Raw genomic sequence first — 26,324 nt, 5'->3', positions numbered from 1 at the left:
CCCAGTGGGAGTCTCTAAAGGCCGGGCGTTTCCTAGGCCCAGGCTCTACCCCACGTGGGCAGCTGCGGTTGGAGGCTCCGGGGCCTCCATATTGGATGGTGCCGTTTCGACGGATCCTTCCCCTTCTCCTCCAGCAGCTTCCCTGTGTGGAGTGAGGAGCCCCCGGGGACCAAAGCACGTGCCCACCTGGAGTCCCTTTTCTAAGCCAGATTCTAGAGACCTAGGACCCCAGGAGCCCCGTCGGGTGCCTGTGAGACTGGCCAGGGCCTGGCCACCAGTGTGTGTGGGGCTTTGCTTGCGTCTGTTTCCATCTGACGACACCCACCTCGGTGCCTAGGGATGACCCACTGGTATTGGGGCTTTGGCTGACAGCACTGTCACTAAGGTCCTCCGCAGCCTCTCTAGTGCGTGTCCTTACCACTGTGTGGCCCTTGAGCATCCTGGGGAGCAGCCACTTCAAGCCGCAGAAGCCCAACAGAAAGAGCAAGAAACAGGGCGCTAGGTCTGCTCAGGGGGAGGGAGCCCGCTGCAGGGAGGGAACTGAAGGGACAGGGAGGCCGCTCTGTCCTCACCTGGGAGCGCAAGGATGATGGCTGCTATGTGGCCGGCTCTGGCCATGGGCTGTGACCTCCTCGAGGGGCAGCTGACATCGGCCGTTCACCTGTGGGCCTCGCATCTGGAAGGCAGCAGGGGCCCACAGGGGTGGCCTGCTGGCCTGCTGCCCCTTGGGAGAGGAGTCTGCGTGGGCCCAGGTGGGAGGACCAGCAGCTCCGGGCTGCCCGTGCACCATGCAGGACCCCTCCTTCAATGCCACCTCCTCCGCTTACGCCACACACATCCCCGGGGACGTGGTGCGCGTGGGGCCTGGGGGTGCACGCCACGTCTTCCGCAGGCCCCTCGAGGGTGCTCTGGTCAGAAAGTCTTGCAGTCCAAGGCCTTTGCCGCTACGGCGCTCGTGACCTTGCACAAGATGTCAACCACCTCCCTGGGGGACACGTCGCATTCTTCGGTTTAGAAACCGCAGGCCCTCGTGACCCCAAGAGCACACCCTGTAATTTGGAAATCCCAGGACCTCAGCTCCGCCCAGGGAACTGGCTGCCCTCCGTCCTCCGAAGCCCCAGCTGCGGTAAACACCGCGGTCGGCTGTGTACCCAGGAAGCAGCGGGATGTCACCGTCCACCCGAGGATCCAGCCTCACCTGGAAGACGCTTGTGTCCACGAGGCCACAGGCCACAGGGGCCCTGGCCTGGAGCTGGTCCCCGGGCGGCCGGAACTGCACTTTGGGTCAACACCACGCTCCGGCATGACGGGACCCGTGGAGCCACATAAACAGATGCCTTTGATATTTTCATGGAATTTAAAATACAAACACGAGGCGAGCCCCCCCCCCCCCCCCCGCCGTGTGGTCCTCCGGGCTGTAATCACAGGAGGCTCGGCTTGTCCCCGCCAAACATGCAGAAATGAAATCCACGCCAGGCACCGCGGGCGGAGGCCTCGTTCTCTACCCCTTCGACTCTTGGCAGCATCACCGCCTGCAGGAGAGAAATTGTGACAAATTAAAAATAACAGACACAGAGCTTGGTCCCCGGCAGAGCAAGAGGCTGATCTCTCAGTTCAACTCCCTGTCCCTCCCCGCCCAGGGTCTGCTGACCTCCCGGAAAACCACTGCTATCTATCATCATCACCAAGATTGACGTCGGGTCCTCGCGTGGCGCGTGTGTCCTCCGCACAGTGACGGACGAGGGCCGCCGTGGTGCTGAGGCCACCGTCCTGGAGGAACAAGCTCCCACGGGGACTGAGGTCCATCCCACGGCTGGGGACCATGTGATCCAGGGCGGGCTCCACCTGCCCCTGGGGACCAGAAGTGGGCATGAGGCCAGCCCCGCCCCAAGAGGACGGGAGGACACCAAGCCTGGGGCCAGGGAGGCAGGCGCAGGCCAGTGAGTCCCCACTGAGGGCTGTTTTGCACCCGCTGGTTGGACATTTTGTCATTCCTGGAGACGTTTTGGGGACAGGGATGCTACCAGCGTCTAGTGGGCAGGTCGAGGACGCTGCTCACTGTCCTGCAAAGCCCAGGACGGTCCCAGCGGCTGGCAATCACGCTGCAGGACCCGGTGGGGAGCCCTGCCCTGAGCCACGGAGGGCTCTGCTGCAGAGCTGGGGCCTGGCAAGGAGGTGTCCGGGGGCCGCTCTGCAGTGACAGTGGACACTGAGCTGGGAGGTGGCTCTTCCAAGCCCATTCTAGTCAGGTCTCCAGGACCCCGGTGCGTTAGGGCCTCCTCATTTCGGGTGACTTCCTCACGCCTCCCCCAACCCTGCCCACCCAGGGGGCTGCCTGCTGGCCTCCAGCCCGTCCCACGCTCCTGTCCTCTGGGATTTTTGTCCCTGCTTTCCCATTGGCCCCCCTCCTGCAGACCCCTCCCTCGATGCCACCTCCTCCGGGGCCTGCCCCAGTCCCTCTGAGGGTGTGGACCTCGTTCCCACTTTCCAGCCGAGGACCAGAGGCCCAGAGAGGGTGAGTGACGTGCCTCAGTCACCCAGCCAGCGTTGACTCAGGCACCAATGCCGCCCTTTGGGGGCCACCCTGGGTGACCGTGGCCACGTGCTAGGCAAGTGCTACTGAGCTGTACCCCAGCCCAGGACCTGCTGCCGCCTGAGCCCCTGGCGTGTCCCTGCTGTCTCTGCCGCTCTTGGGGCAGGACGTTGGGGTTCAAATGACTGTGACTGCCCTGTTACAGGCGAGGAATCGGGGCTCCGAGAGGGCACTCCACAGGCTGAAGGTCACACAGACAGGCTCAAGGTCACACAGCAGGGACGAGGCGAGGACAGGTTCAGGACCAGGTGTGCGGCCTCCAAAGCAGGCCACGCTGTTTCAATAGTGACCAAGGACCATCCCATCGGACCCAGCAGCCCACGCGAGCTCCCTCCGAGTCCCGGGTGCTGTGCTGGGTACTCACACCTAGTGGCTTACAGAGCCGTGGCCACCCTGGGCACGGGGCCAGGACGCTGGGCCTCTGGGCGGATGAGCTCTCAAGGTCCTGGGCTGCTTCTATCCTGCCCCCGGGGCCTCCGGCCTCCCGGCTGCCCTCTGTCCCTCATCAGGGACCCTGTGCCCACAGCCAGGCCCCGCCCCAGAAGTCCCAGCAAATGGCCCCGGCTGCCCGCGCCAGGCCCAGCTGGTCTCTAATGAGCAGCTCAGGAAACAAGGGCAGCGGGCTCCGTGTCCAGGGCCCTGTGGCTGGGACAAAGACAGAATGACCACCGTCCTCTGCTCTTTTGTATGAAATAATTGGCTTCAATTAAGTGGGCAGGACGGCAGGCAGGACGGGCAGAGCGTGGGCAGAACGCTGGTTTTCCGGGAGGTCAGCAGATGCAGGTCGCGGAGGACAGCGGCGCCCGCCCACCCCAGCCCAGCCCACCCTCTCCTGGGTCCGTTTCTCCTCGTGCGACGGGGACAGCCAGAGGCACAGAGGTCAGGGCTGAGGGGCTCAGGGCAGAGCCCTGCCCAGTTCACCTTGGCCCAGGACCTGGACAGAGGCTGTGGCCATCTCAGCTGCGGCCCTTTCCAAAGCTGTCCAGGGTCCTGCAGCAGCGGCCAGCTGGCCGTCCCAGGCCATCCCACCCGGGGCAGCAGCTCTGTGCTGTGGCCTGGGCCAGGTCTGTCTCTGGGCCCCGCTGTGTCCCACTGTGGAAGGAGATGGTGACGGTGGCGGGGACAGTCATGTCTCTGTGCCGCGGGCCCCGCTGAGCTCTGAGCGGCAGGCAGAGGTGGCCTCGGGGAGGGGACTGGAGGTCGGGGCCTGGGGTCAGGGGAAGGAGCCAGCACGGAGCCTCGGGGACACTGGGCAGCCACCAGGCCCCCGAGGCTTTGCGGGGACCGCGGGGCCATCAGGGTGAGGGACTGGGGAGCAAAGCTCACAAGGGGAGAGGGCAGGGCAAGTCAGGGTCCAGGACCTGAGCGCCGAGGCCCTGCAGGGGACGGTCGTGGGTCACCTGGAGGAGGAGAGGAGGAAGCCCGGCCTGGGCAGCAGGGACAAGAGGGCTGGGGTCGGGGACCCAGAAGCATCCAGGACTGCGGAGCAGACAGGGCCTGGCTTCTGTCCCCTGCTGAGCTGCCGGCCGCAGGGCATCAGACGCCAGGTTCTATCAGCTGGCACCAGGCTGGCGTCTGTGCTGGCAGTGGTGTGGCATCCGCGACCCCCAGGAAGTGAGTGTGACAGAGAGGAGCCACGGCCCTGGGGCCACCAGAGGAGGAGCAGAGCCGCAGCAGGAGGCAGCAGGAAGCAGGACCACAGAGGCCCTGCCAGCGTGGGAGTGGTGGCTGGGGTGAAGGCCAGTGACATGAGACCTGAGAAGTGACACTGGATCTGGAGACATGGACCACGGTCACCCAGCCCGACAAGAGTGCTGTTTAGTGAAGGGATGAGGATGAAAACCTGAGAGAGGCCAGGAGAGAGGCTGGGAAGAGAGGCCAGGAGAGAGGCTGGGAAGAGAGGCCAGGAGAGAGGCTAGGAGAGAGGCTGGGAAGAGAGGCCAGGAGAGAGGCTGGGAAGAGAGGCCAGGAGAGAGACTGGGAAGAGAGGCTAGGAGAGAGGCTGGGAAGAGAGGCCAGGAGAGAGGCTAGGAAGAGAGGCTGGGAAGAGAGGCCAGGAGAGAGACTGGGAAGAGAGGCTAGGAGAGAGGCTGGGAAGAGAGGCCAGGAGAGAGGCTAGGAGAGAGGCTGGGAAGAGAGGCCAGGAGAGAGGCTAGGAAGAGAGGCCAGCTGCTTTTCACAGACGGGTCTGGCTGCTCTGCAAGGGGATTTTGCTAGGAGAGGCAGCAGAGGAAGCAGGTGCAGGGGGTGGTGTGAGGAGGTCCGTTGTAGTTTGTTTGGTTTTAAGGCTGGAGAAATCAACATGGCCAGATGCCGGATGCCATCAAGGGTGGCCTGGGAAAGAAGGGAAGTGGGTGGTACCGGAAGGGAAGCGGGAAGCGCTGCTGGAGCCTTAAGTGGGTGAAAGGGGCTGTCGTGTGAGGCTCCAGGGAGGGCTGGCCTTGAACGTGGAAGAAAGAAACAGGCCCAGAGAGGTAAGGTAGCTTGCCCAAGGTCACACAGCCAACCAGGAGCAGGACAAGGCCGTCACCTCCAGATGCTAAGCCCTCACCTTCTTGGAACAGACTGACCATGAGGCCAGCTGGGATGTGGGCATGTCCCCCGGGGCTCCCCATGCCCTGGCAGCCTGTGGCTCAGAGGGAGGCTTGCCCGCTGTGGCACCAGGCACGACTGGGTCTCCCCTCCTGGTGTGCCCCCCTTGCCACCCAGCCTGCCCTCAGCCTGTGGACACCACATGACTCGAGAGAGCCCCAGAATTCCAGAGCTGGAGAGGACTCAAGAGTCCCCAGCTCCAGGGACAGAATCCCCAGCGCACATTGGGCTGTGCTGGTCCCACGGACCTCAACTGGACACTTGAGTTGAGAGCCAGGCCCCGGGCTGGGTCCTGCTGGGACGGAGGGGACCCAGGCGCGGCCCTGCCCTGGGTTTCCTTCTGCCGGAAGGAAGGAGGGCCCAGGTCCCCAGCCCCGGGTTGGGACGAGGTCCCAGGAGGGTGACCTGCAAAGACTGCCCTGTCCAGGGCTGGGGGGAGACCTGTGCCTCTCGCTCCTGGTCTGGGCTTGGCTGGTCACCGAGGGCCCTGCAGGGGACGTCGCCTGGTCTCTGCTGCAGTGTCAGGTGTGGCTTGGGGCTGGGGCTTCCCATCAGGTCTACCGGTCTCCTGGTTTTAGTCACACTGTCCCCGGCTGGCTGCCTTCTTCCCACGGCGGAGGGTGGACCTGACATCAAGGCCAGGCGCGGTGCTGAGCACCTGTCATCCCAGCGACCCGGAGGCTGAGGCAGGAGGATGGCAAGTCCCAGGCCAGCCTCAGCAGCTTGGTGAGGCCCTGAGCAACTCGGGGGTGGTGGGGTGACCTCCCACTGGGCACGGCCTGGGCAGAGCTGCCTGGCCTGGCGCATTAGCCAGGTCGCCTTCTCACTCCCTGCAGCAAGAACAGGCGTCCTGCCTGCTGGCGCCTGGGAGGACGCTCGGCAGCCGCTGGCCCTCACAGCTCGGGTGCTGGCTGGGTCTGGGGTGGATTCCGTTTTCCAGGTGCTGGGAAGGGGACGGAGGACTGGGGACGGGCCTTGGAGGGACAGGCGCTCATGGGCATCAGACGCCTGCTGACCTTGACACCAACAGGCCCGGGGCGTGGGCAGGGCATCTCCTGCCCTGCGGACCCTGTCCCAGCCTGCGGGAGGAGCCTGGCCTGCCCAGCGCAGTCCAGGGACCGCCCGGGGCCCAGGGCACCCTTCCGTGCCTTTCCTCCTTGGGTCTCCAGCTCAGCTCCCTGAACTGCCCCTTGGTCCCTGATGTCCCTTCCCCACAGTCCTGACACCTCGCAGATCCCCGGGGGAGTGGCAGTGTCACCTGTGACTGGGGTCTCCGCCAACAGTTTCTGGTGGGCCCTCTCCTCCCCCCCTCTGCACCCATTGGCCAGTGTCCTGGGCAGGCAGAGGGGTCAGGGGGCACCGTGGCTGCCAGCTTAGCTCCCGCCTCGGAGGAGGTCCTCGGAGCCGACAGAGGGACTGGGGAGGAGGACGGTTCCACGGGGCCACCGCAGACCCCCCAACCCGCCTCTCGTTTCTCCCTAGAGACAACGGCCTGGGGGGGCCGTGGAGGCTGGGCCTCAACTTGAACTTGACTTCCTCTTCCACCCGGGCGCCTCCCTCCTGGGGCCTGGAAGGAACTGGGCTGGCCGTGAGCCCTTCCCGAGTGGCTAACCTTCCTTGAGGACATCAGTTCCAGCCTCAGTTTAAAGATGGCGGGTGACACACGCCCTGGAATATCATTCAGGCTTAAAAAGGCGGGGGATCCCGCCATGAGGACACGGTTCCTTGAGCGGAGCCCATCACAGGGGACACCCCTGCGGGATCCCACTTCTCTGGGGAACCTGGGCACTAACTGCAGGAGACAGAAGGTAGAGGGGGGAGGCCGGGGCGGGGGCCGTCCAGGGGGTCATTTCAGTTTAGCAAGATACAAAGAGCCCGGAGGCAGAGGCGGGAGGCGCAGCACGGTACCCAGCGGACACTGGGCGACGTCCTCAGAGAGTGTCCTTCACGTCACTCACTGCACACTGACAGTGGTGGAGGTGGTAAATTTTATGTCAAATGCATTTTATCACAGTGTCACCCACAGGGTCAGGTGGTGCTCGGCGGAGTCACCTGCCCAAGGCTAACGGCTGCCCACAGCAGAGTCTGAACTTGAACCTCAGCGCAGGATCCACCACTTCACGGGAAGTTGGGGAGAAGGACGCGGCAGGCCCCGAGGCACCACGGGCGGAGAGGGGCCCTGCAGGCCTGCACTGCCCCGGGCCTTGGGCTGGAGCACAGCGGCCACGTCCATCCCACCTGTGGACGGGGGATGGTGAGCAGCCTCGGGAGCAGGTGTCCCAGGGCTTGGAGGGAAGGGCTGAATGCAGAGCAGGGCCCATGGCAATTCCCCCAGTGTGCTGTGACGGCGGGAAGGACGACACCTCGTGACTGCATCTTGGGGGCTCCTGCAAGCAGGTAGCACAGGGTTTCAAGAGGAGACTGTGAGGGGGGCTGGGATCTGGGAGACGTTACTGCCTGAAGGGACAGTCTGGAGGGAAGATGTCTAAGCGCTTCTAAGAATTTGCAACTAGACTGCGTGACTGGAGTGTAGGAGTGAAAACAGTGAATCAGTTCTTTGGGTTGCAATGATAGAAAGGCAGCTTTCAGAACTGGCCGGGCGTTGGGCTTCAGGTAGAGCTGGATCCAGGTGCTCAAGGGATGTCATTTATATCCTTTCTTTCTTGTTCCATCTTTCTCCTTCCACTTCACTTGTACTTACTGGCTTCACGCTGGGGTAGAGTCTGTCCACACCTCAGGGCTCCCCCCGCCCATTTCAATCTCAGTTTGCAAAGACCATCTCTTTCCCAGGCTGACTCTGATTGGCCCAGCTCCCGCGCCAACCCAGCCCTGAGCCGGGCATGTGCTCAGGGTTGTGGTCCAGGCTGGGGCTTGGGGTCAGCTCTGCCTGGAGCGAATGCTCTGACTTTGACAGTGGAGTCAGGGAAGTCCCTTCAAGGAAGACCAAGAAGTTTCCAGAAGAAGGGACATGGACCCTGAGCCAGCAGAGGCCCAGATGTCCCCTCCAGGTGGCCAGGGCTAGGGCTGCAGGGGCAGCTCTTCCGCTGACCGCACCCCACGCCCCCACCAGCCTCCCCTCGCTCACCCCTCCTTCCCGGACCCTCTGTGCACAGCCCTCTGCCTCCCTGGAGGGTGCAGTCCGCGCCCACAGAGGTGCCCGCCACACCTCCTGGCAGCCCAGCATGCGCCGGCCCACCCCACCCCGCGGCGACTTCATCACTGGGATGATCGCGAAGGTGGCCAGAGACACTGGGCCTCGGGCTGACCTGTCCTTCCCTGCTCCACCTCCCGCCCGCGCCGCCCTTGGCCACGGGGAGCACGGGCGTCCCTGCTCAGCTGACCTGGGTCAGGGTGGCGCCCACAGTCCCAGGCAGCCTCCCGGCCGTGCCAGGGCCACCAGAGAACAGGCCTGGCCCTGGCCCTGGTAAACGCTGTCATTTGTTCAAAATTGGAAGAGCCTGCCGGCCCCGGGTGACGTTATCTGTGATCACTGGGTCCCCGGGGTTTGGTCCAAGATGCCATCGGCGGGGGGAGCCCTATGTCCTCTTCCCTTCTGGGCCCCACATCCCCGGTCCCAATGGCCGTCACTCCTGCCACCTCACTCCCCTCCGGTCCTGTCTGCAGGCAGAGGCCAATGCCCTCAGGCAGAGGTGGCATGTGAGGACAGGGGGCTGTAGAGGCAGCGATGCTCTTTGGAAGTCAGGGAAGCAAGTCTTCGAGCAGCGGCCGGCAAGCCAGGAGGAAAGGCTCCCTGTAGGAACCAGGGGATGGGCTTCCAGGCAAGGGAACAGCACGTGCAATGGTCCTGAGGTGGGAGAGTGGTTGGTACATTGGGAGCACTGAGCAGAGGGGACCACAGCAAGGCTAGTGACCAGGGAAAGTGATCAAAATAAGTCTTGACGTGTGGCCACAGTAGGATCATTGGGGCCCTGCTGGGCACGAGGCTGAATGAGGCATGATGGGAAATCAGTGGTGGTGTCACGCTGCAGTTGGACACGATCTGATCAGCAGGATCCAAGTCAGCAGGATCACTGAAGGCTGGGCAGAGTGAAGGGTCAAGAGAAGCCGAGGCAGGCAGGGGCAGCTGCCCTGATGGCCATAGCCAGGTTGCTGGGGGTGTGGGGGTGGAGGTGGGGGTGGAGGTGGAGGAGGAGGCCGGGGGCGGAGGGGGGGTGGCCGTCAGATTCTGGAAGCCCTTGGGCCTAGAGCTGGGGGTCTTGCTGACGGATCAGCTTCGAGGCATCAACAAGACAGAGTCAGGGACAACCTCAGGCTCTGGCAGGGCCTCCAGGTCGGTGGGGGCCATTCAGACGAAGAGGATGCTGGGGAGAGGCCGTGGGTGGGTGGAGGTGAGGAGGCCAGAGCTCTGTCCTGCCCCAGTAGAGTCCGAGGCGCACATTAGACACCCAGGCGGTGACGTGGCATGTAGCTGTCCCTCCCAGTCTGCCCACCAGGGTCGGAGGAATAAACCTGGGGATTATTAGTCCACACAAGATATTTAACACCCAGGAGGGTGTCACATAGACCTCTGGGCATTCTGCCAGTTGTTACCGTCTTCCCGTCCTGCCTCCTGTCAGGCACAGCTGATCAACTTTATGGTATTCAATCCTGGAAACAATTCTGGGTTGTAATTATTGTTCCCATTTTTCAGCAGGGGAAACAGAGGCTCAGAGAGGTTGAGTGTCTTTCTCGAGGCCACACAGGACTTGATCCAAGCCTTTATGATCGCCTAGCCCTCTTTCCCTGGGTGGCCCTAGGACTGAGGCAGGCTGACCAGTTAGCTTGGCGGGACCTGGAGGACCTGGGACACCAGGCTGAAATCCAGACAGAGGCAATAAAGCCAAGGGCCCAGCCGGGTGGAGAGCCACACAACCAGACCCCCTTGGCTGTGCTTCCCTGGAGGCCCGGTCCTCCTGCCTTCTCAGCCCTCCCACGTCCTGCATCTCCAGGGTCTCCCAGACGGAGCCCAGGCCCGTGGACAGCCCTGGGCCACGACCCGAGGAACTGCTTCTCCTCCAGGTGCGGGGGGGGGGGGCGGACTTCCTCCAGAGACTCCCTTCCCTGGGGCGGGCCCGGCTCCCTTGGTTCCTCTCTCTGGGTGTCCAGGACTGGGGACGACCTCCTTGTCCCCCCGCCCTGCCGTCCTGGGCTCACAGCCTCCTGGGACCTGGAGCAGAAGAGGCCGTGGAGCCCCCTGGGGCAATGCGCTGCCCCTTACAGATGGGAAGACTGAGGTCAAGGGAGGAGGCTGGGGGGGGGGGGGGCTGTCCGGGGGCCACCTCACCAGCGCATGCGCACGGACTCCTCAGCGGCTCCAGGCGCCAGCCGCAGCCTCTGGAAGCATTAGAGAGGCCCGGGCCTGGGGATCCAGGGCGGCGCGCCTTCCAGAAGATTCTGGTGCACACGACAGCTGGGGCAACGACTCTGGCCGCCTCTGCCTGCACACCCTGCAGGCCACCCTCACTCCCACGCCTGCCGAGTCCAAGATTCAGATGCGATCTGGGCACTTCGCTGCTCAAACACCTTCCATGGCTCCCGCGGTCGGCCCCGGGCACCACCCCGACCCTCCCGGTCTTCTTGTTCAGCCACAGCTGCGGTGGCCCGCTCAGCACACTGCAGCTTATTCTGTGCGTTTCCTGCAGGTGTGGACGGTATTCGCGCAGGACCGCCCTACCTGGCGCGGATGGCTGGGCCTCGGCCGGATCCCTGCTGACCCGGGACGTCTCCCGCACAGACCCACGCACTGCCCCGAAGGGCGTCCCGGACGTGCGGAGCGGGGGACCGCCCGCGGAAGAATCTCACCACAGGAGGCCACGCCCCCTCTGTCCTCCTAGGCTGAGTGCCCGGCAGTCCCACCGGCTGGAGGGACTCTGCTTGGGACCCATCCCTGGCTCTGCCCCTCCGCCCCACGCACTCCTGTCCCTTGGTCAGCTCTCCAATTAAGGAGCCGCACTCCAGCCTTTCTCTGGGGCCCTGCGGACACGCCGCACCTCCCATCCCCTGGCGCCCAGCAGTGGGCTCCCCGCTCCAGGTGAGGGAGGATCTGGGTGGAGGCTGCACATCCTACGGTGCCCTGAGGCCTCGGCAGGGAGGCCACTATGAAATGAAACCAGGCCCGACTGCGGGGCACCCAGCACCACATTACCGACAAGCAGACGCCGGTCCCTGGGGCCGCCTTTGCTCAGCCTGTCCCTCTTCCTGCACCGGACGGGCTCATCCCAGCGCTCCGCCCAGCTCTGTGTCCTGGAACCTCCTAGCAGGGGACAGTAATGGCCGTTACCACTCTGAACATTTGATGTGGCCGGCTCTGCCGTGGGTGACCGCGTGGATCCAGGAACCGAGTCCCTGGGTTTGGGTCTGTCACTTGTGGAAGACTGGGCAAGTCCTCTCGACCAATCTGGGCCCCAGAGACCTCATTGACAAAGTGGGGACAAGAAAACCTCACTCATAGAATGGCCAGGGAGTCAAGGTTATGGCCAGAGAGGTTGAGACTCGCTGAGGTGGGAGTGGATCTGGGTCCAGTCCAGATCCCTGGAGACCAGGGGACTTGTCTTACAGCCCGGCTGCGGTGACCCCGGGCCGCAGGCTGGCGGCTCAAACAGCAGCAGTTTATTTCTCACTGTTCTGCAGGCTGCAAGTTCAAGACGAAGGTGCTGACTAATTTGGCAGCGGGTAAGCCTCTCCTCCTGGCTTGTAGACAGCCATGTCCTCATTGTGTTCTCACGTGGCCAAGAGAGGGGGAGAGAGAGAGAGAGAGAGAGAGAGAGAGAAATGAACAGTTCTGGTCTCTCTTCCTCTTCTCATAAGATCACTACTCATCCAGACATGGGGACCCAGCGTCACCCCACCTCAGCGTCATGCCCCCCGGGTCAGGGCTACAGCGCACAAGTCTGGGGACCAGGCCTGTAGTTCACAACAGGACTGTTTCCTGGAGCTCGTGGCTCAGCGGTAGCCCTGATCTTTCTTCCAGATCGAGGTGGATTTGGAGCCTGCCTGGGGCAGGGCTTTGGTCACCCTCCAGGGCCATCAGTGAGCCCTCCTGGGGACCTGGGTGCACACCAGTGCCTGTCCCTGCGGACTTGCTCCCCTTTCTCCTCATGGACTCGCTCTTTGCCAGCAGGACAGACCCGTTGTCAGCATGGGCTTTGACCCCGTGGGGACATCAGGCTGCTGGGATCCACGTGTTTCCAAAGCGGCACCCCGAGGTCAACTCGTGCCCCTGAGATCTGTGGGGTTAAACAGCAACCAGGTGTGAATGCGGGGAAAACATGAGGCCAGGGACGTCCAGGGCCTTTACACCCTGGGATCCTGGGCCCTTCAATGTGCTACAATGTGGGGGGGCGGGACTCTCAGGGGGCGGGACTCTGGGGGCGGGGCTCTGGGGCTCTGTGGGCGGGGCTTGCCCCATTTCCCGCGGAGCTGGTCCCTGGGCCAGTGGCTCGCCTTTGCAGCACTGGCTTTGGGCACAGCTGCTCGAGTGCTTGGCACATTCCGCCCTCCTCCAGATGGACAGATTGCCTCTGCCAGATGGGGGCTTCCCTGAGGCTGGCTGCTCCCGCCTGGGAAGTCTCTGTTCCCTCCCTTGCCTGCTCCTGGGAGAAGGCGTGAGTCACCGTCTTGAGCTGTGGGTGCCAGCTCTGGGTGCGGGGGGGCGGGTGCTTGGCAGGGGACCCTGGGGGCTCCCTGGGTAGCAGCCCTCTGGCTGGAGGGTGCCCACCACCTCTGGGGAAGACCCAGGTGGAGCGACGCTGCCAGGGTGTGTTGGTTGTGTTGTGTCGCTGTCATTACAATCGGAAGTTCCCCGGGAGAAGCTGGGATTCTGGGTGGCTTCTCCCCTCCCACCCTGCCCAGGGCCGGAGGCTGGTAGCAACAGGTGACTGAAGTGGGGGTCTCCTGAGTGTCTCTTGCCCAGAGTAGCCTCCTCATTAAGGCGCTGTCCCTGGCCACATCTGATGACCCTCCACCTGCCTGCGCCCTGCTGGGCCACGTGCTGTCAGCCTCCTGCCTGGGCCAGGACAGGGTCCAGTGGGCAGCCCGCCTGCTGGGCACAGCCTGTGCTTTAATCAGCTTTGTCACTGCTGTGACCAAAAGACCTGGCGGTAACAATTAAGGACTATTGGGGAGCTCACAGTGTCAGAGGCCTTCGTCCATAGGAGGCCAGCTCTGTTCCTCGTGGCCCGAGGTGACGCAGAACATCGCGGCAGAAGAGTGGGGTGGACGGAAGCAGCTCAGGACACCACGCGGGGAAGCAGAGAGGGAGAGAGAGCGCTCATGAGTGAGCTCAGTTGAGCACGGACAAGACAGGTCCCCGAGGACCCTCGATGACCCACCTCCCCCAGCCACACCCCGCCCGCCTTCAGTCCCCCCAGTCAGTCCCGGGTGGGGGTTAACTCCCTGGCCTGGTCCATTTCTCCTCGGGGCTTTCTTGCATCCTCTCACACCTGAGCTTTGAGGGACATGTCACATCTAAGCCACAATGCCACAGGCACCTTCCAGGGAGAATCAGGCACTGCAGGGGCGGTGGGTGGGTCCCCAGAGCCCGGCTGCCGCTGGTGGCTGACCCAGTGAGGGCGGGACAAGGACGCTGCTCGAGCTGGGGGCTCTGCGTCGGCTGCTTCTGTGACAGCTGAGAGCAGTGCCCAGGGACACATGGCAGCCCGGGGACTGTTCCCTGCTCACCGGCCGGTGACTTCGAGGTCTCTGATCCAAAGCTTCCCCATCTAATGAATGGGAGGCCACCGGGGGAAGGAGACGAGGAAAAGCAGCAGGTGGCTGGCCACCGCCCACCCCATCCCCTGAGTCCCAGGCCCCAGGGGGACCTTTTCGTATGGAGTATCTCAGCTTCACGTCGGGATCAGCTCCTCTTCACAGAAAGGGAGACTGAGAACCATGGAGAGTCCAAGGTGGTCCAAGCGTGGGCAGGGGCCTCGGGCACAGCCCCTGCTGCCCCCACACTCATTCACACACGTGCACACACACACTCATCAGGCGCCACTCGACTCCAGCAAGACTGTACCCAGGCCACGCGGCCCTGGATGTCACCGGCACACATGGTCGCGAGAATGCCACATGTCACCAGCCCACGGCATAGCTAGAGGTGGCCCTTATGCGTATGGGACAGGCCAGCTGATTCGGCGAGGTGCTGGGAGCAGGACATCAATGGGGGGGGGACTGGGCTGCCCTCCTGGGAGAGTTCAGACTGCTCTCTTCTGCCCTCCCCACCCTTCAAGTTTCTGCTCAAGACCTGGCTGCCCTACAGAGGTCCGGGATGAAAGGTGACATGAAGAGAGAAGGGCTCAGCGTCACACCTACCCAGGCTAGACCAGCAGAGGAACTTCCAGTCAACTACAGAATTGGGAAAATAGGAAATCATCCTGTGAAGCAACCGTGATTTGGCGTGGTTGGTTATGCTGCAAAATCTAACGAGAACAAAGGTCCTCAACATTAGTGACCCCCGGTGCCTGAGCCACCGCTTGTGCCCTGGAGAGAGGAGAGCCTGGGCAGTTTGTGACTGCCAAGAGAAGGATCTGGAGCCTGCAGCTCGGGGCTCTGGTCTGGTGTGACGGGGACACTGACCTGGGGTTTCTCAATTGGAACCAGGACAGTCTCTAAATGGAGCAATTTCTCAGCTCTTTGCTCCCACCCAGGCCATTGAGGCTGCTGAGGCCAGATCCCGGAAATCATCAGTCACGGGGCCAAACTGCCGCAGCTGAATGTTCTGCCATCCTGGGTTTCTGTGATTGAAATTAATTCAGTTCCTGAAAAAGACAGGGAGGGGACTGGGCATGTTGGGCAGGGAGACAGCTGTCCACAAAGGCTCCGAGACGTGCCAGCAAGAAGCTCGTGTCAGATACAAGTAAATAAGTTCCAGATTAACAAGGATCTTATGCCAACACGGGCTGAGATCTCCCGGAGGACTTGTTCAGCCCAGATAGCTCAGAGGTTCTGGTCCACACATCTGGGTGGGGCCCAACAGCGTGCTTTTCCGACAGGTCCTTCATGCTATTAATGCTGCTCTTCAAGTAGGTGCCACGCTTTGAGAACCACTGGCCTGAAATTTAGGTTCCAAATAAATAGGAAGTTATTTTTCTCATCTTAGAGTATGTGATGAAGGAGGTAGTTTAGGCCTCAAAAATGCTATCTGGAGTCCAGAATCATCATCTGTCTTCTTGGACATTCTTAGCTTTTTGGTTTTTATGGTGACGCTTGAGGTCTCATGGTCACAAAATAGCTGCTGTAGCTCCAAACCTCAAGTCTATTCTGAGGGCGAAGGCCGTAGTTAAGAAGCCTCCTGAGGTCTAGCTTCCAAGACCCACATAAGCTCACTTCTGCCAGATTTCTCTTGGCAAAAGCAAGTCTCAGGCCAGTTTAGATTTGAGGAGATGAAAAAACAGACCCCATCCCTGAATGGGAGACTCAACAGTCACCCTGCAAAGGGGTGGAGATATTGGGATGGGAGGAATCGGCAGCCATTAAAAATCCTCCCACAGCTACCTTTTGGTCCCCAATCATTCACCTTCCTTCCACAGCAAATTCTGTGAAGTCTGTCCTCAAGCCACTGTAATATTCCTCCAACTACAGCCCAGGTTCAACGTCCAGTGTCACGTCTAGGTCAGGACTGGGCATTGATGAGGCTTCCCTTCATCCAAGGACTTGAGAGCTAAGGGACAAGCTGTCTTAACCCTCAGGCTGAGTGCACCACGATGAGGTGACACGGGAAAGGAAGGTCAGCAGTGACAATCGCTGGTCCCTAGCAATTCTAAAATCTGGCCAGGCCCCTCTGGTGGGGTCCCCGACTCTGGGGATAGGATATGTTCCCTGCCTGGCTCTGCTTCTGGAGGCCCCCAGTCCATGGCTCTTCCGTTCTCGCCTCCACCCACTGAGCCCCTGCCCTCTGAGATCCTTCTTTTCCGTAAGAAATATTGGTCTGATTCCTGCTTATGAATGCATGGGCCCGGGGGACTCTCCATTCTGAACTGCCCGTCCTTTTGAATGCAAGCTAGTGATTCTCTTACCAATACAATTCCCTCAAACGTGATGGATTTCCCATGAATCACACGTGTAGCCACTCAGCGCCCTGAAATCCACACAATTCCTTGTTGAAGACAGTTCTCTCTCCATGTTAGTGGGATCCATAAATTCACTTGGTACTTGTTCTATTCTACCAGCTTCTTGGGGTGACAGCCTTGCTAAGTGTCCTGCCACCCCCCAGCCCATGTCACTCATTCTCCAGCCTCCAGGGGCAGTTTCCCCACAATCCACCCAGTCCTCACTATCTGTTCCACAGGGCACAGCGTGGCTCCCAGAGCCAAGGCATAAGATTCGCTTCTGGTTAAAAAGCAGCCAAGTCCAGGCACCCATTTCTTGAGCTGTTGTCAACTACAGTTGTACTGCCTTGCCACTTCGTATAAAGTGATCTAGGATTTCTCAAGTGGCTCCTCTGCTGTCCTTTGTGTTCACCGATACAGTGGCTTTCTGTGGATGGGTTGGTGGCTGGTGCTGGCTGTGGGCTGGGGTCCCGGCTGACCTCCACGTGGCCTCTCGTCCTTCCAAGGCTAGCCCGGGCTAGCTTAGGTACCAGAGGGCAGAGACGGAGCTGACAGGAGTGGGGAACGCACCCCTCCCTTCTGCCAGGTTCTATGGTCATAAGACCCCGCCTCCGGCTGGGCGGCTCAGCACTGCCACATGGCCGTGCCGAAGCTGGGGTGGTGCCGACAGTCACCCCTAGGACCCTGGGCTGTTCCTGACTTTGCTTTGCTCCCCGGATGGCCCTCTGCTTCCTCTGAGAGCTCATGATCCGCAGGCCGTTCTGTTTTCCTGTTTGTTGTAAATTGTTTAGTTGCAAAGAATGTTAACCTGCCCAGGAGAGCTCAGGTCAATTTGAGGAGGGTCCAGAGATCGTGCAACGGAACACATCAGACTGGACCTCCCAGGACCTGAGCTGGGAAGGACAGGAGACCCTCCCCGGCCTCCGAGTGCTTCCCCCTGCCTCCACTGCAGTGGGGCCTCTTCCACGTGTCTCCTTTGTCTCTGGGAATCGACTTACTCTGAATGCTGTGGTTTCTTCCTCTCCCTATAATTTTGGTCTCAGACATGCAAGAGAGAGTCTGCTGTCAGCAGAGAGGGGTGGAAAGGAAAAGCTGACCACATTGATTGCCACGGGGACCCAGTTCTGCAGATCCTACAGAGCCAGGACCGCCCCCATCAATGAGAGACCTTGGGCCTCTAAATTCTGACTTTTGTGAAAGAGAAGGGGTCTCTGGCCTGCAGTGGGCTGGCCGCCCACCCCTGGTGCCCCAGCTGCAGATGACAGGGCGGGCACCCCGTGTACAACCGAACCGTGCCTGCCTCCCCTGGGCTGTGGGGGTGAGGTCCAGGGGCAGCTGGACTTCGGTCACGACGCACCGTGGGGTGCTGCGGCCTAAGACACTCCCAGGCTGCCTCACCACGGCTCTTTGCCCCCAGAAGGAAGGCTGCGGCTCTTCATGGTGGGAGGGCCTCCGCCAGCTCGGGCGGGGCCTGTGCCCTGCTCCGTCTCTCGTGCGTGCATGTGGCGGCCCTGGGCTCATCTTCCCCAGCTGCCCTTCTTCGCCCACAGGGGGGAGGACCAGGCCTTAGAGATGCTGGAAACTCGCGGCTGGCGGGCAGCGATGGCGATGAGAACATGTGGCGTCGTCTGCTCCAACTCCTCTAACGGCCGTCCCTGGACTGGGGGTTGAGAGGAGAGGGGCAGGACCCCGCAGGCTGGGGCTCGGTCATGGCCTTGAGCCTCCTCGATGCGGGTAGATGGACAGCGGCCTCTGAGGACCCACCAGCTCCCAACACTGCCGCTGTCCAACCAGCCGTGGCCTGGCAGGAGGAGGGGGGCCGGGCCTTCGGCCTGGCTGTCTCCAACACAGGGTCCCCACAGCCTCTAAATGGCCCCCCGGGGCCAGCTGGGCCCCTGTGGGCTCCACAGCCCGGCGTCCCTGGGCAGGGGATAGAATCCTCCCTGAATCCCGGGGACAGGCGGCTCAGGGGGTCTGTGATCCTGTCTCTACCGTCTGTATCATGTGAGCAGCCTGATGGGAGCACCCTGTGTGCCCACGGGGTCGGGGGGCCACGCGGGGGAATTCACATCTGTGAGCGTGTTCCCAGGGAGCAGCCTGGCTGAGATCTGGAAGCTTCCGTGCAGTAGGAGGCAGATGGAGAGGAGGCTGAGCCTCTTGCCTGTGGCTTTGTGTTTGAGTGACCCAGGTAGCAGCTGGTGTCCATCTTGCCTCTAAGGACTGGAAGAGATCACCTTTATGCCCTTTGCCCTAAACCCTACTGAAGTTCAAAGCCTCCTGCAATTTTTTTAAATTTAAATTTAAATTTGGTACTAAAGATTGAACCCAGAGGCACTTTACCACCGAGCCACATCCCCAGCCCTTTTCATTTTTAATTCTGAGTCAGGGCCTCACTGAGTTGCTTAGGGCCTGACTAAGTTGCTGAGGTTGGCCTTGAACTTGCGATCCTCCTGCCTCAGCCTCCGCTGGATTATAGGCATTGGACTCAGTGTCTGGCCAAAGCCGCCTGCATATTTGCTCATCCCCAGCAGGACGAGCGAAAAGGGCTGTCACTCTCCTCCGTGAACACCTCCCTGGGCGCTCCCTGCGCTGGGCACCTCTCTCTCAGCCTGAGGGAAATCTGCTCGATTTTCACAGCAGGGACAGGGAGTGTTCCCAAGAAGCTCCCGGGTTCAGCAGCTTCCACTGTCATCATGGAGAACCCGAGGTGGCCCGGTCTCAGCAAGCACGGCCACAGCTTCTCTGCTTCCCTCTCAGCAGGGGCTGAGGGCTAAGGTGGTCCTGAGCTGGGCCCTGAAGCCAGCGCCGCCTTCAGATCCCGGCTTTGCAGCTGCTGGTACCCAAGCAGGCACCTCGAGGGACGTGGGAAGCCACCGTCCCTGGAAATGGCTGCTAACATTCCCTGGAAGTCACTGTTTTGTTCCAGAGGCTCTTACAGGGAGCACCAAGACCACGAGTCAGTCTGCCTGCTCTCTCTGGATGACCTGGAGCAAGCCGCTCATTACCGCCCTGAATTCTCCACCAGAGGGGTCCGGCTGCCCTCTCTGAACCTGCTGTGTCTGCAGGACCTGGAGGTGAGCACGGGAGACACGCAGACGTCTTTCCTGTGTGAGTACACGCACAAGGTGGGGTGGGGTCCCCCAGCAAGAGCCCCTTGCCTGCTCTGTGGGGGGCGCTCTCTGGGAAGGACCTAGTCCTCTCAGACCTCTCCTGGCTCCTGTATCTCCGGGTTGTGCCCCTAAGCTCTGCGCCCACCAGGGCTGCAAACCAGTGCAGACCCCTGAGCTTGGGGACACGGAGCACACCTCTTGCCTTTTAGTTCCTCGAGAAAATGGGGATACCCATGGGGCCCGGCCTGGTTGTCCTGAAGCTGAGACAAATCAGAAGACGCAGTGACGGCAGGGGCAGCCCACCATCCCCAGCGCCATGGGGACAGGCCCTCACCTGTCCTTTAGCGAGATGTGGCTGTGGGTCCCGCCCCGTGGCCACCCTCGACTTCTACCAGTTTCCTGATTCGGATTCTCCAGACCCAGGAACTCTGGGAGAGAGACCGCACCTGGCGGAGGCTCCCCGCCGCCATCCCCCTCCTGGGCTGGGACAGGATGTTCAGCGGCCTGCAGCTGGCCTCCCACCCCCTGGTTCCTGGCGGCTGTTGACGCACCTGTGACAGTGGGTGGGCGCCGAAGTAGGACATGCTCCTTCCGGGGGCCTCCCCCTCCCGCCCTCCCCTCGGTGCTGGAGGCAGGACTGCGGATCCACAAACCAAGGCCGGGAAACCAGCCCCGGGGCCAAGACCGCTGCCCAGGCCCTGCAGCTCGGTGGCCGGGGCCTTCGGAAGGGGACCTCGGGCAACGTTGACGGAGCCCACTAGACCCCTCCGCCCTTCCGCCCTTCACTGCATGGGAACGCAACCACTGGCACCCTGCAGCCCTGGCCAGACACGGGAACTGCTAATGCCTTGACCTTGAACTTCCTGCAAAACATTACCTTTCTCTCGTATATAGACGACCCAAGTGACTCTGCTACAGAGGGCAGATGGGCGAGAAAATCGCCCTTAGGTCTGGACTGGGCACTAAGAAAGACGGCCATTTCCACCTGACTTGAGCCCTCCTGCTCCTGGGCCATCTTTTTGGTACGTGGTGCCTCCCGCAAGGGTTCCTCCGCTGCTCTGCCGCCAGCAACCAAGTGCCCCGATGGCCTCAGTGTGTTCCGTACGGAGCTCCCGCAGTCCCCGGGCACCGAGACCTGCACGTATGAGCTGTTGCTCCTCAGGGACGGGAAAGCCCCCCTCGCAGGGCCACCTCCCCCAGCTCCGGGGCTCTGGCAGCGGCTCGCAGCCTCCTGCCTTCCTCCCAGCACTTGTCAAAATATTTCTTTCCAAACAGAATCAAGTTCCTGGGATGAGTCCACGGGCGGCTGGGGGCCAGCGTCCTGTCCCTTTGATCTGTAAACAGAGAGCAGAATCCAAGGAACCTGAGACCTCAGCCCATGGAGGGAAGCGTGCTGGGCCCAGTTCAGCGGCCCCAAGCAGAGCTGGGGTCAGGGAGCAGATCAGAGGACACAGGTCTGGAAGGGCCCTGAGCGGCAGGCGGGGAGGGCAGGACCTTCGCTGGGTGGCACAGGTCAAGCTCAGGCCCCAGAGTCCTTGGGAAGTGAAGCTGGAGGAGGACCCGTGGGAGAGACCAGGAAGACCCCTGGCGGGGAGCTCAGCCTCCGCAGGGCTCAGGGCGGATGGGGGCTTGGGGACAGGAAAGAGGGCTGTTGAAGTGGAGCCTGGCAGGAACGGGAGGAGCTCACCAGGCTGGCCTGGCCTCAGGGGAGGCTGGCCTGGCCCCGGGGGAGGCTGGCCCAGGGACCCAGTGGGTCTTCCCTGACGTCCAAGGCATCCTGGGAAGGCACGATGAGCCCTGGTCACCCAGCAGAAGGTGGCGCATTTATGCAGTCTCTGGGAAGGACTGAAACCCTGTGCGTGCCCGGGTGGGGGCTGGGGGGGGTCCGCCTCCGGAAGAGGCAGCTAGAGCTTGGACATTAAAACTGTGCCCTCAACCCCCAGACAGGATGTCCCCGGTGACTTGCGGCAGATGTCAGCGCAACCACGTGGGGCGAGCGCGACAGACTCCTCAGGAAGCTCCAGGCAGAGCGCGAGGCTTGGGCGCGCTGGCGTTTCCAGGGCGCGCGGCAGGGGCGCGGCCCGGGTCTCCGCCGCCGGACTCTCAGGGACGGCGCCTCCCCGCTCTCCTGGCCCGGCCCTTCCCCTCCCCGTCGCCGCCGCCCGCTGCCCGGCTGTTTCCTGCTCTGTTGAGCCTGTGACCCCGGAGAACACGGCCACCCGCCCGAAATAGCACGCGCACGTTAATGGACCAGGGCAGTGACGCACGCGGGTGGTTTCTAGGCATCCGAAGGTGTCACGCAGAGCTCAGGGTCCCCAGGGGCCGCTGGTGCCTTGTTCCTCTCTGGAGGAAGCTGGAGGCCCCCAAATGTCACCACCTGTGTCACAGCGCATTTCCATCCAGCACCCGCTGTGCAGCTGGGGCTGGTGGCTGGAGGAACAGCATCTGACTGTCCCGGGGCTGTCCTATCAGGGGCACGTCCTGCCCAGGGCTTTGGCACGGTCCCGTTCCTGTTTTGTGCTCTAGTCTCGCATTCGGGTGGCACCTGGGGCTCATTGCAGAGTACCCACAGCAGGCTCAGATGTTAGGACTGTTCCCATTTCTAGGAAGAAGGCGAACGTTCCATCCAGAGAAGCTGAGCTTGGAGTAGTTAAGGAAGAAAACTGCCATCAGGGAGTGTGGCGGGGGACCGAGAGGACACTGTGACCACTCACGGGCAGCAGGCAGCCTGGCTGGGCTGAGCTGCGGGGCCAGCCTCTGGTCTGCGCCTTTCCCCGAGGGCTGGTTTCCAGGACTTGGAGGAACAAGGACTTAGGGATCAGGAAGCCGCCCCCTCCCTGGTGGCACCCTGCACTGTGGAGTCCCAGTGGCTGTGGCTTGGATGCTGGCACATGGCCTTGGCCTACTCCTCACTCTACGCGGTGGTTGCCGAGTCATGAGGACTGGACGGAACAGGGCGGCTCAGGGTCAGCATTGAGGGCAAGGCCCTGGAGCCACCCGCCTGGGCCCATTCCGGCTTCTGCCGCTTCCTGGCTGTGTGGCTTTGGGCAGGCAACTGTCCCTCTCTGTGCCTCCTTTTCTCACCTATAAAATGGGGATGGTAGCAGCTGCCACATCACAGAGCTGTTGTCCCAGCAGGGACTTTCCACAGTGCTTGGCGCACAGTCAGCACCAGGCACAAAGTACGTAACCACCACAGTGGGCACATAGTAGGTGCTCAATAAACTGCAAGCAAGGATGGGGGCTGCAGGGTTCTTCCTTCTGGCTGGCTGTGAAGCCTCTGGGCTGGGAATTCTCAGTCTGGGCTGCCCATTAGATCACGTGAGGGTTTTTTCCTAAGTGCCAGCACTGAGGACCCACAGAGCAGGGGTCCTTAATTAGCCTGCACAGGGCCCATCATGGAAGGATCCTTGAATAGGCTCCCCCCACCCCCCGGTGATACTAACGAGCAGCGAGGACTCAGAACCATGGTAGCAAACAACTGAGCCTGAGCCGCTCGCTTTAAAGGAGGGATTGTGAGGAGGTGGGTCAGGGTGGCCTTTCCTAGGTGGTGACATTTGAGCTGAGAGCTGAATGTTGGGAAGGAGGGAATCAGGAGAAGACCTGGGTAGAGGGGGTTTCAGACAGTGAGCAGAGTGGGTGCAAAGGCCCTGAGGCACTCATGAGCTTGGCCTGTGGGAAGAAGAGCCAGAAGTCCAGGGTGGCAGAGAGGTCCTTGTGCCAGAGGATGGCCTTACCCAACCCTGGATGGCAGGAATGGACACTGAGTCCCCTCACCCAGAGGTAGAGAATTAGCCTTTGGAACCGTCAGAGGGCAGCTGGGGACACCACCCCTCATGTCCACTGCTAGGAAACTGGGAATTCCTGATCCGGGCTCAGGTTCCAGGGGGATTTGTCCCAGTGTTTTCATGAGCGCGTCGCCTGCCCGAGTGGGATCTTTGGCGGAGCCAGGTGGGGAGTCCTTCCTTCCAGGGTCCCACGTGGGGAGGGGAGGGGCTGGGCGGGTGTCCCCCAGGGACATCATCACAAAGGCCACCCAGGCTGCCCGCAGCTCTGCAGCAAGGGTCAGGGAGCTGCCAGGGAAACGCCCGCCACCCGCCAAGGCTCAGCCACCCGCTCCGCAGCGAGGGCGGCGACCGCGGCTCTGTGCCGTGTGCAGCGACGTCTGTGTGCGCGTCCTCCCGGGAGCGGCCCACTCTGCTGTGCTTTCCATGCCCCACTGCGTGTCTGTCCGTCTGTCTGTCCTGCGCTGTGTGTGTCTGTCAGCCACGCAGGGCCCCATGGCTGTGCCAGGTCTGTGTGGGGCACACACTGTGCCCGCGTGGAGGCTGCAGCGGGGCCCTGTCCCCAGCCGCGTCCTGGAGCCTGGCTGGTGCAGGAGGGACGGCGGCCTGGCCTGGGGCCATGGGCCTGGAGCCCGTGTGTGGACACCCCGAGGAGCGCCAGCCCGGGCCTGTGCAGCCTCCCCCCGCCCCCATGACAGGAAGAGAGGCTCAGCCAGGTGGCCCGTGGCCAGCTAGGTCAGGTCAGGACCCAGAGTGTGTGACCTCCGGGAGCTGCTCTGGTTCTCTGCAGGGTTGGTGACAGGTGTCCATGGCAACACGACCCAAGCCAGGCCTGAAGGCCTCCCTCATGGGCACTTGTCCAGCGTGAAACAAGCATTTACCCAAGGTCTGGCCTTGAACTTCAGCTCACATTGGTATCGGCCGCTCTCACCGCCAATCACCTGCGCTTCCTGGGACCACGGGGACTGGCTGCTCCCACCTGCTCCTCCCACCAGCCTCCCTGAGCTCCACCCCAGGGCCTTTGCATGTGCTGTTCCTTCTTCCCACACACCCCCTTCTCCTGCTCTTCCCCTCGCTGACTCTTTCTTGGTACCTGGAGCCTGGCTTGGATGTCACTCCCCAGAGAGGCCTGTCTTACTCAGCCCCTTGCCTCAGTCACTTGTCACATTGTGCTTCAGAGCACATGTGACCATTATGTTGTCTGTCATGTTTATCCTGTCTCCCCTTCTGGAATATAAGCTCTCTGAGGGCAGGGCCCTGGTCCGTCTTATTTAGCCTCTTCACTTCAGGATCAGGGTCAGCATGTGGTATGTGCTCAGTAAGTACTTAGCAGTGGTTAAACACATTTACTGAACACTCGTCACGTGTCAGGTATCGAGCATCATCTCACTGCAAACTCAAATGATCCATTAGCCCAGGGGACTGCTGTTGGCATCCCTGTTGTGGAGGAAGGACAGAAACGTTCAGGGAGGGAGGGTAGAAACCTACCTACGGTCACGGCTGCTAAGTGGGAGCATCTGGGATTTTACCGGTGTGTCCCCTGGAGCTGTAGCGGTGCTCTGCGGGTCCTGAAGCAGGAGAACAAGAGACTCAGACCCAGGGACAGAGGGCAGCTGTTCCCTGCTGCAGTAAGACAGAGCTCCCGGAGCCGGGTGACTCAGAACAGCTCCACTGAGCCGCCACAGTCCTTTGTGCTTGGGGGAGGCCCTGCAGGCCCTGGCACCAGGGGCGCTGGCTGGACCGGGCTCAGCGCCAGCAGAGGTGTGTGGCGGCGGCTTTCCCGACTGGCCCTCTCTGCTCTCTGGAGCAGCCCCCGCGCCTCTTTCGGACGTGCCCTGGAAGTCCCTTCTGGGACATGAGTCGAGGTCCCCTGCTCCCTCCTGAGAGCTCCTTGGACACTTCCGGTGACCGAAGGATGAGACCCTCCAGAGAAAACCAGTGTGTCCCAGTGTGTCAACCTCGTGCTCTGGCTGACGTTGGTCAACGCTGCGACGCAGGTGTCCCAGCTCCTGTCTCAGGACGGAGCCAGGTGCAGAACGAAGGCTCTCTTATTGGAGGAGGGGGTGGCGAATTCACGGAGCACAGGACACGGGCGGAGGGTGGAGTCAGAAAGCCAGCCCCGAGATCCTCACGCCTTCTGATCCTCATGCCTTTAAACCCTCGATGGCGCTTCCACCCTGTGTGACCTGGGCCAGCTGCCTAACCTCTCTGAGCCACGTTCTCCATGTGCACCGTGGAGAGATGCTGGGGCAGCTGAACATCCAGGTTCGGGTGAGGACGGGGGCTCAGGACGTGTGAGGCCCTGCCAAGGTCGCACCATCTGAAGCAAATTCGGGGTCAAGTTGCCCGATATTAAACTCAGACCGTCTGATTTCAGTGTCCAGTTCTCCCTGCCCCTCCTTCCGCCTCCGCATCGGTTCATTTGCGCCGAGGCCTGAGGTAAAGGTCCGGCAGGAGGCCCCCCTCAGCCTTGGCCCTGCTGTCCCTCGGCCTGGGCCTCAGCCTGCGGTGGGGAGTCCTGCAGCCTTCCGGGGGGCCACTCTTCCCAAGTGCGGCTGGAGATCAAGGCTCATTTTCCCAGCAGTGACAGGCAGGCCCGGGTGTCCTCTGAAGAGCACCTGGGACACGCTTTGGTTTAATATTCTCTCTCTCTCTCTCTTCCGTAGCTCCACACAAAATGCCAGAGAAGAACAGTTTGGCCTCTGGCCATCCCCGCTCTCAAAGATGGCCACCCTGGCCTCCCACCAAGGCTCCGAGGCCCCGGCCAGCAGGCAGCCACTCTGATTCCTGTTGAAGACAGCCAGGGACTGCACCCGTGAGGCCAGGAGCCCCCGGCCTCCACCCAGGACCTGGGCAGAGGTGACATGTGGCTTTGGGGTCAACACATTCTCCTGGTGTGACTGTTGTGTTGTTTGCATGACTTTAATCTAAAATAGTGTGAAACTCACAAACCGTTGCAAAAATAGTTGGAAGAATCCCCGCAGGCCCTCCCCCAGCTCCACCCAGCAATGCCACCTTCAGTGACCCAAGAATGTCATCGAAATCGGGAGATTGATGCTGGTCCAGTGTCCCTCACTCAGACAGAGGTCTCATTCAGATTGAGTCTTTTTTTCCAATGTGCTCCATCATAGAGTTCTACTTTTTGATTTTTGACCAGTTGCCCCAGGGTCCGGGTGAGATCAGCTAGTTGAGCAGG

General features: G+C 61.7%; 2 long non-coding RNA genes across 4 annotated transcripts; both read left to right on the top strand.

The window, feature by feature from the left end:
* The first annotated feature begins 4,737 nt into the window (after positions 1 to 4,737).
* LOC131424668 (uncharacterized) lies at positions 4,738 to 9,295 on the top strand. 2 transcript variants are annotated; one of them, XR_009228060.1, is made up of 4 exons: positions 4,738 to 5,067; positions 5,764 to 5,911; positions 6,022 to 6,993; positions 7,200 to 9,295. It is a non-coding gene; the product is annotated as an uncharacterized LOC131424668 (long non-coding RNA). The 2 variants fall into 2 exon arrangements; XR_009228059.1 differs by having other exon boundaries at positions 4,738 to 5,911.
* Positions 9,296 to 9,369: 74 nt separating this feature from the next.
* Positions 9,370 to 15,678, top strand: LOC124100868 (uncharacterized). Of its 2 annotated transcripts, XR_006854451.2 has the most exons (5): positions 9,370 to 10,204; positions 10,828 to 11,857; positions 12,306 to 12,434; positions 12,691 to 12,789; positions 14,416 to 15,678. It is a non-coding gene; the product is annotated as an uncharacterized LOC124100868 (long non-coding RNA). The 2 variants fall into 2 exon arrangements; XR_006854448.2 differs by having other exon boundaries at positions 10,828 to 12,434.
* The last annotated feature ends 10,646 nt before the right edge of the window (positions 15,679 to 26,324 follow it).

The sequence above is a fragment of the Marmota monax genome, unplaced genomic scaffold (genome assembly GCF_021218885.2).
Source record: "Marmota monax isolate L192 unplaced genomic scaffold, Marmota_monax_Labrador192_F-V1.1 WCK01_AAM20220418_F8-fsc00047, whole genome shotgun sequence".
NCBI classification, from domain to species: Eukaryota; Metazoa; Chordata; class Mammalia; order Rodentia; family Sciuridae; genus Marmota; species Marmota monax.
Note: the sequence above shows the minus strand (reverse complement) of the source record. Positions and strands in the feature narration are given on the sequence as shown.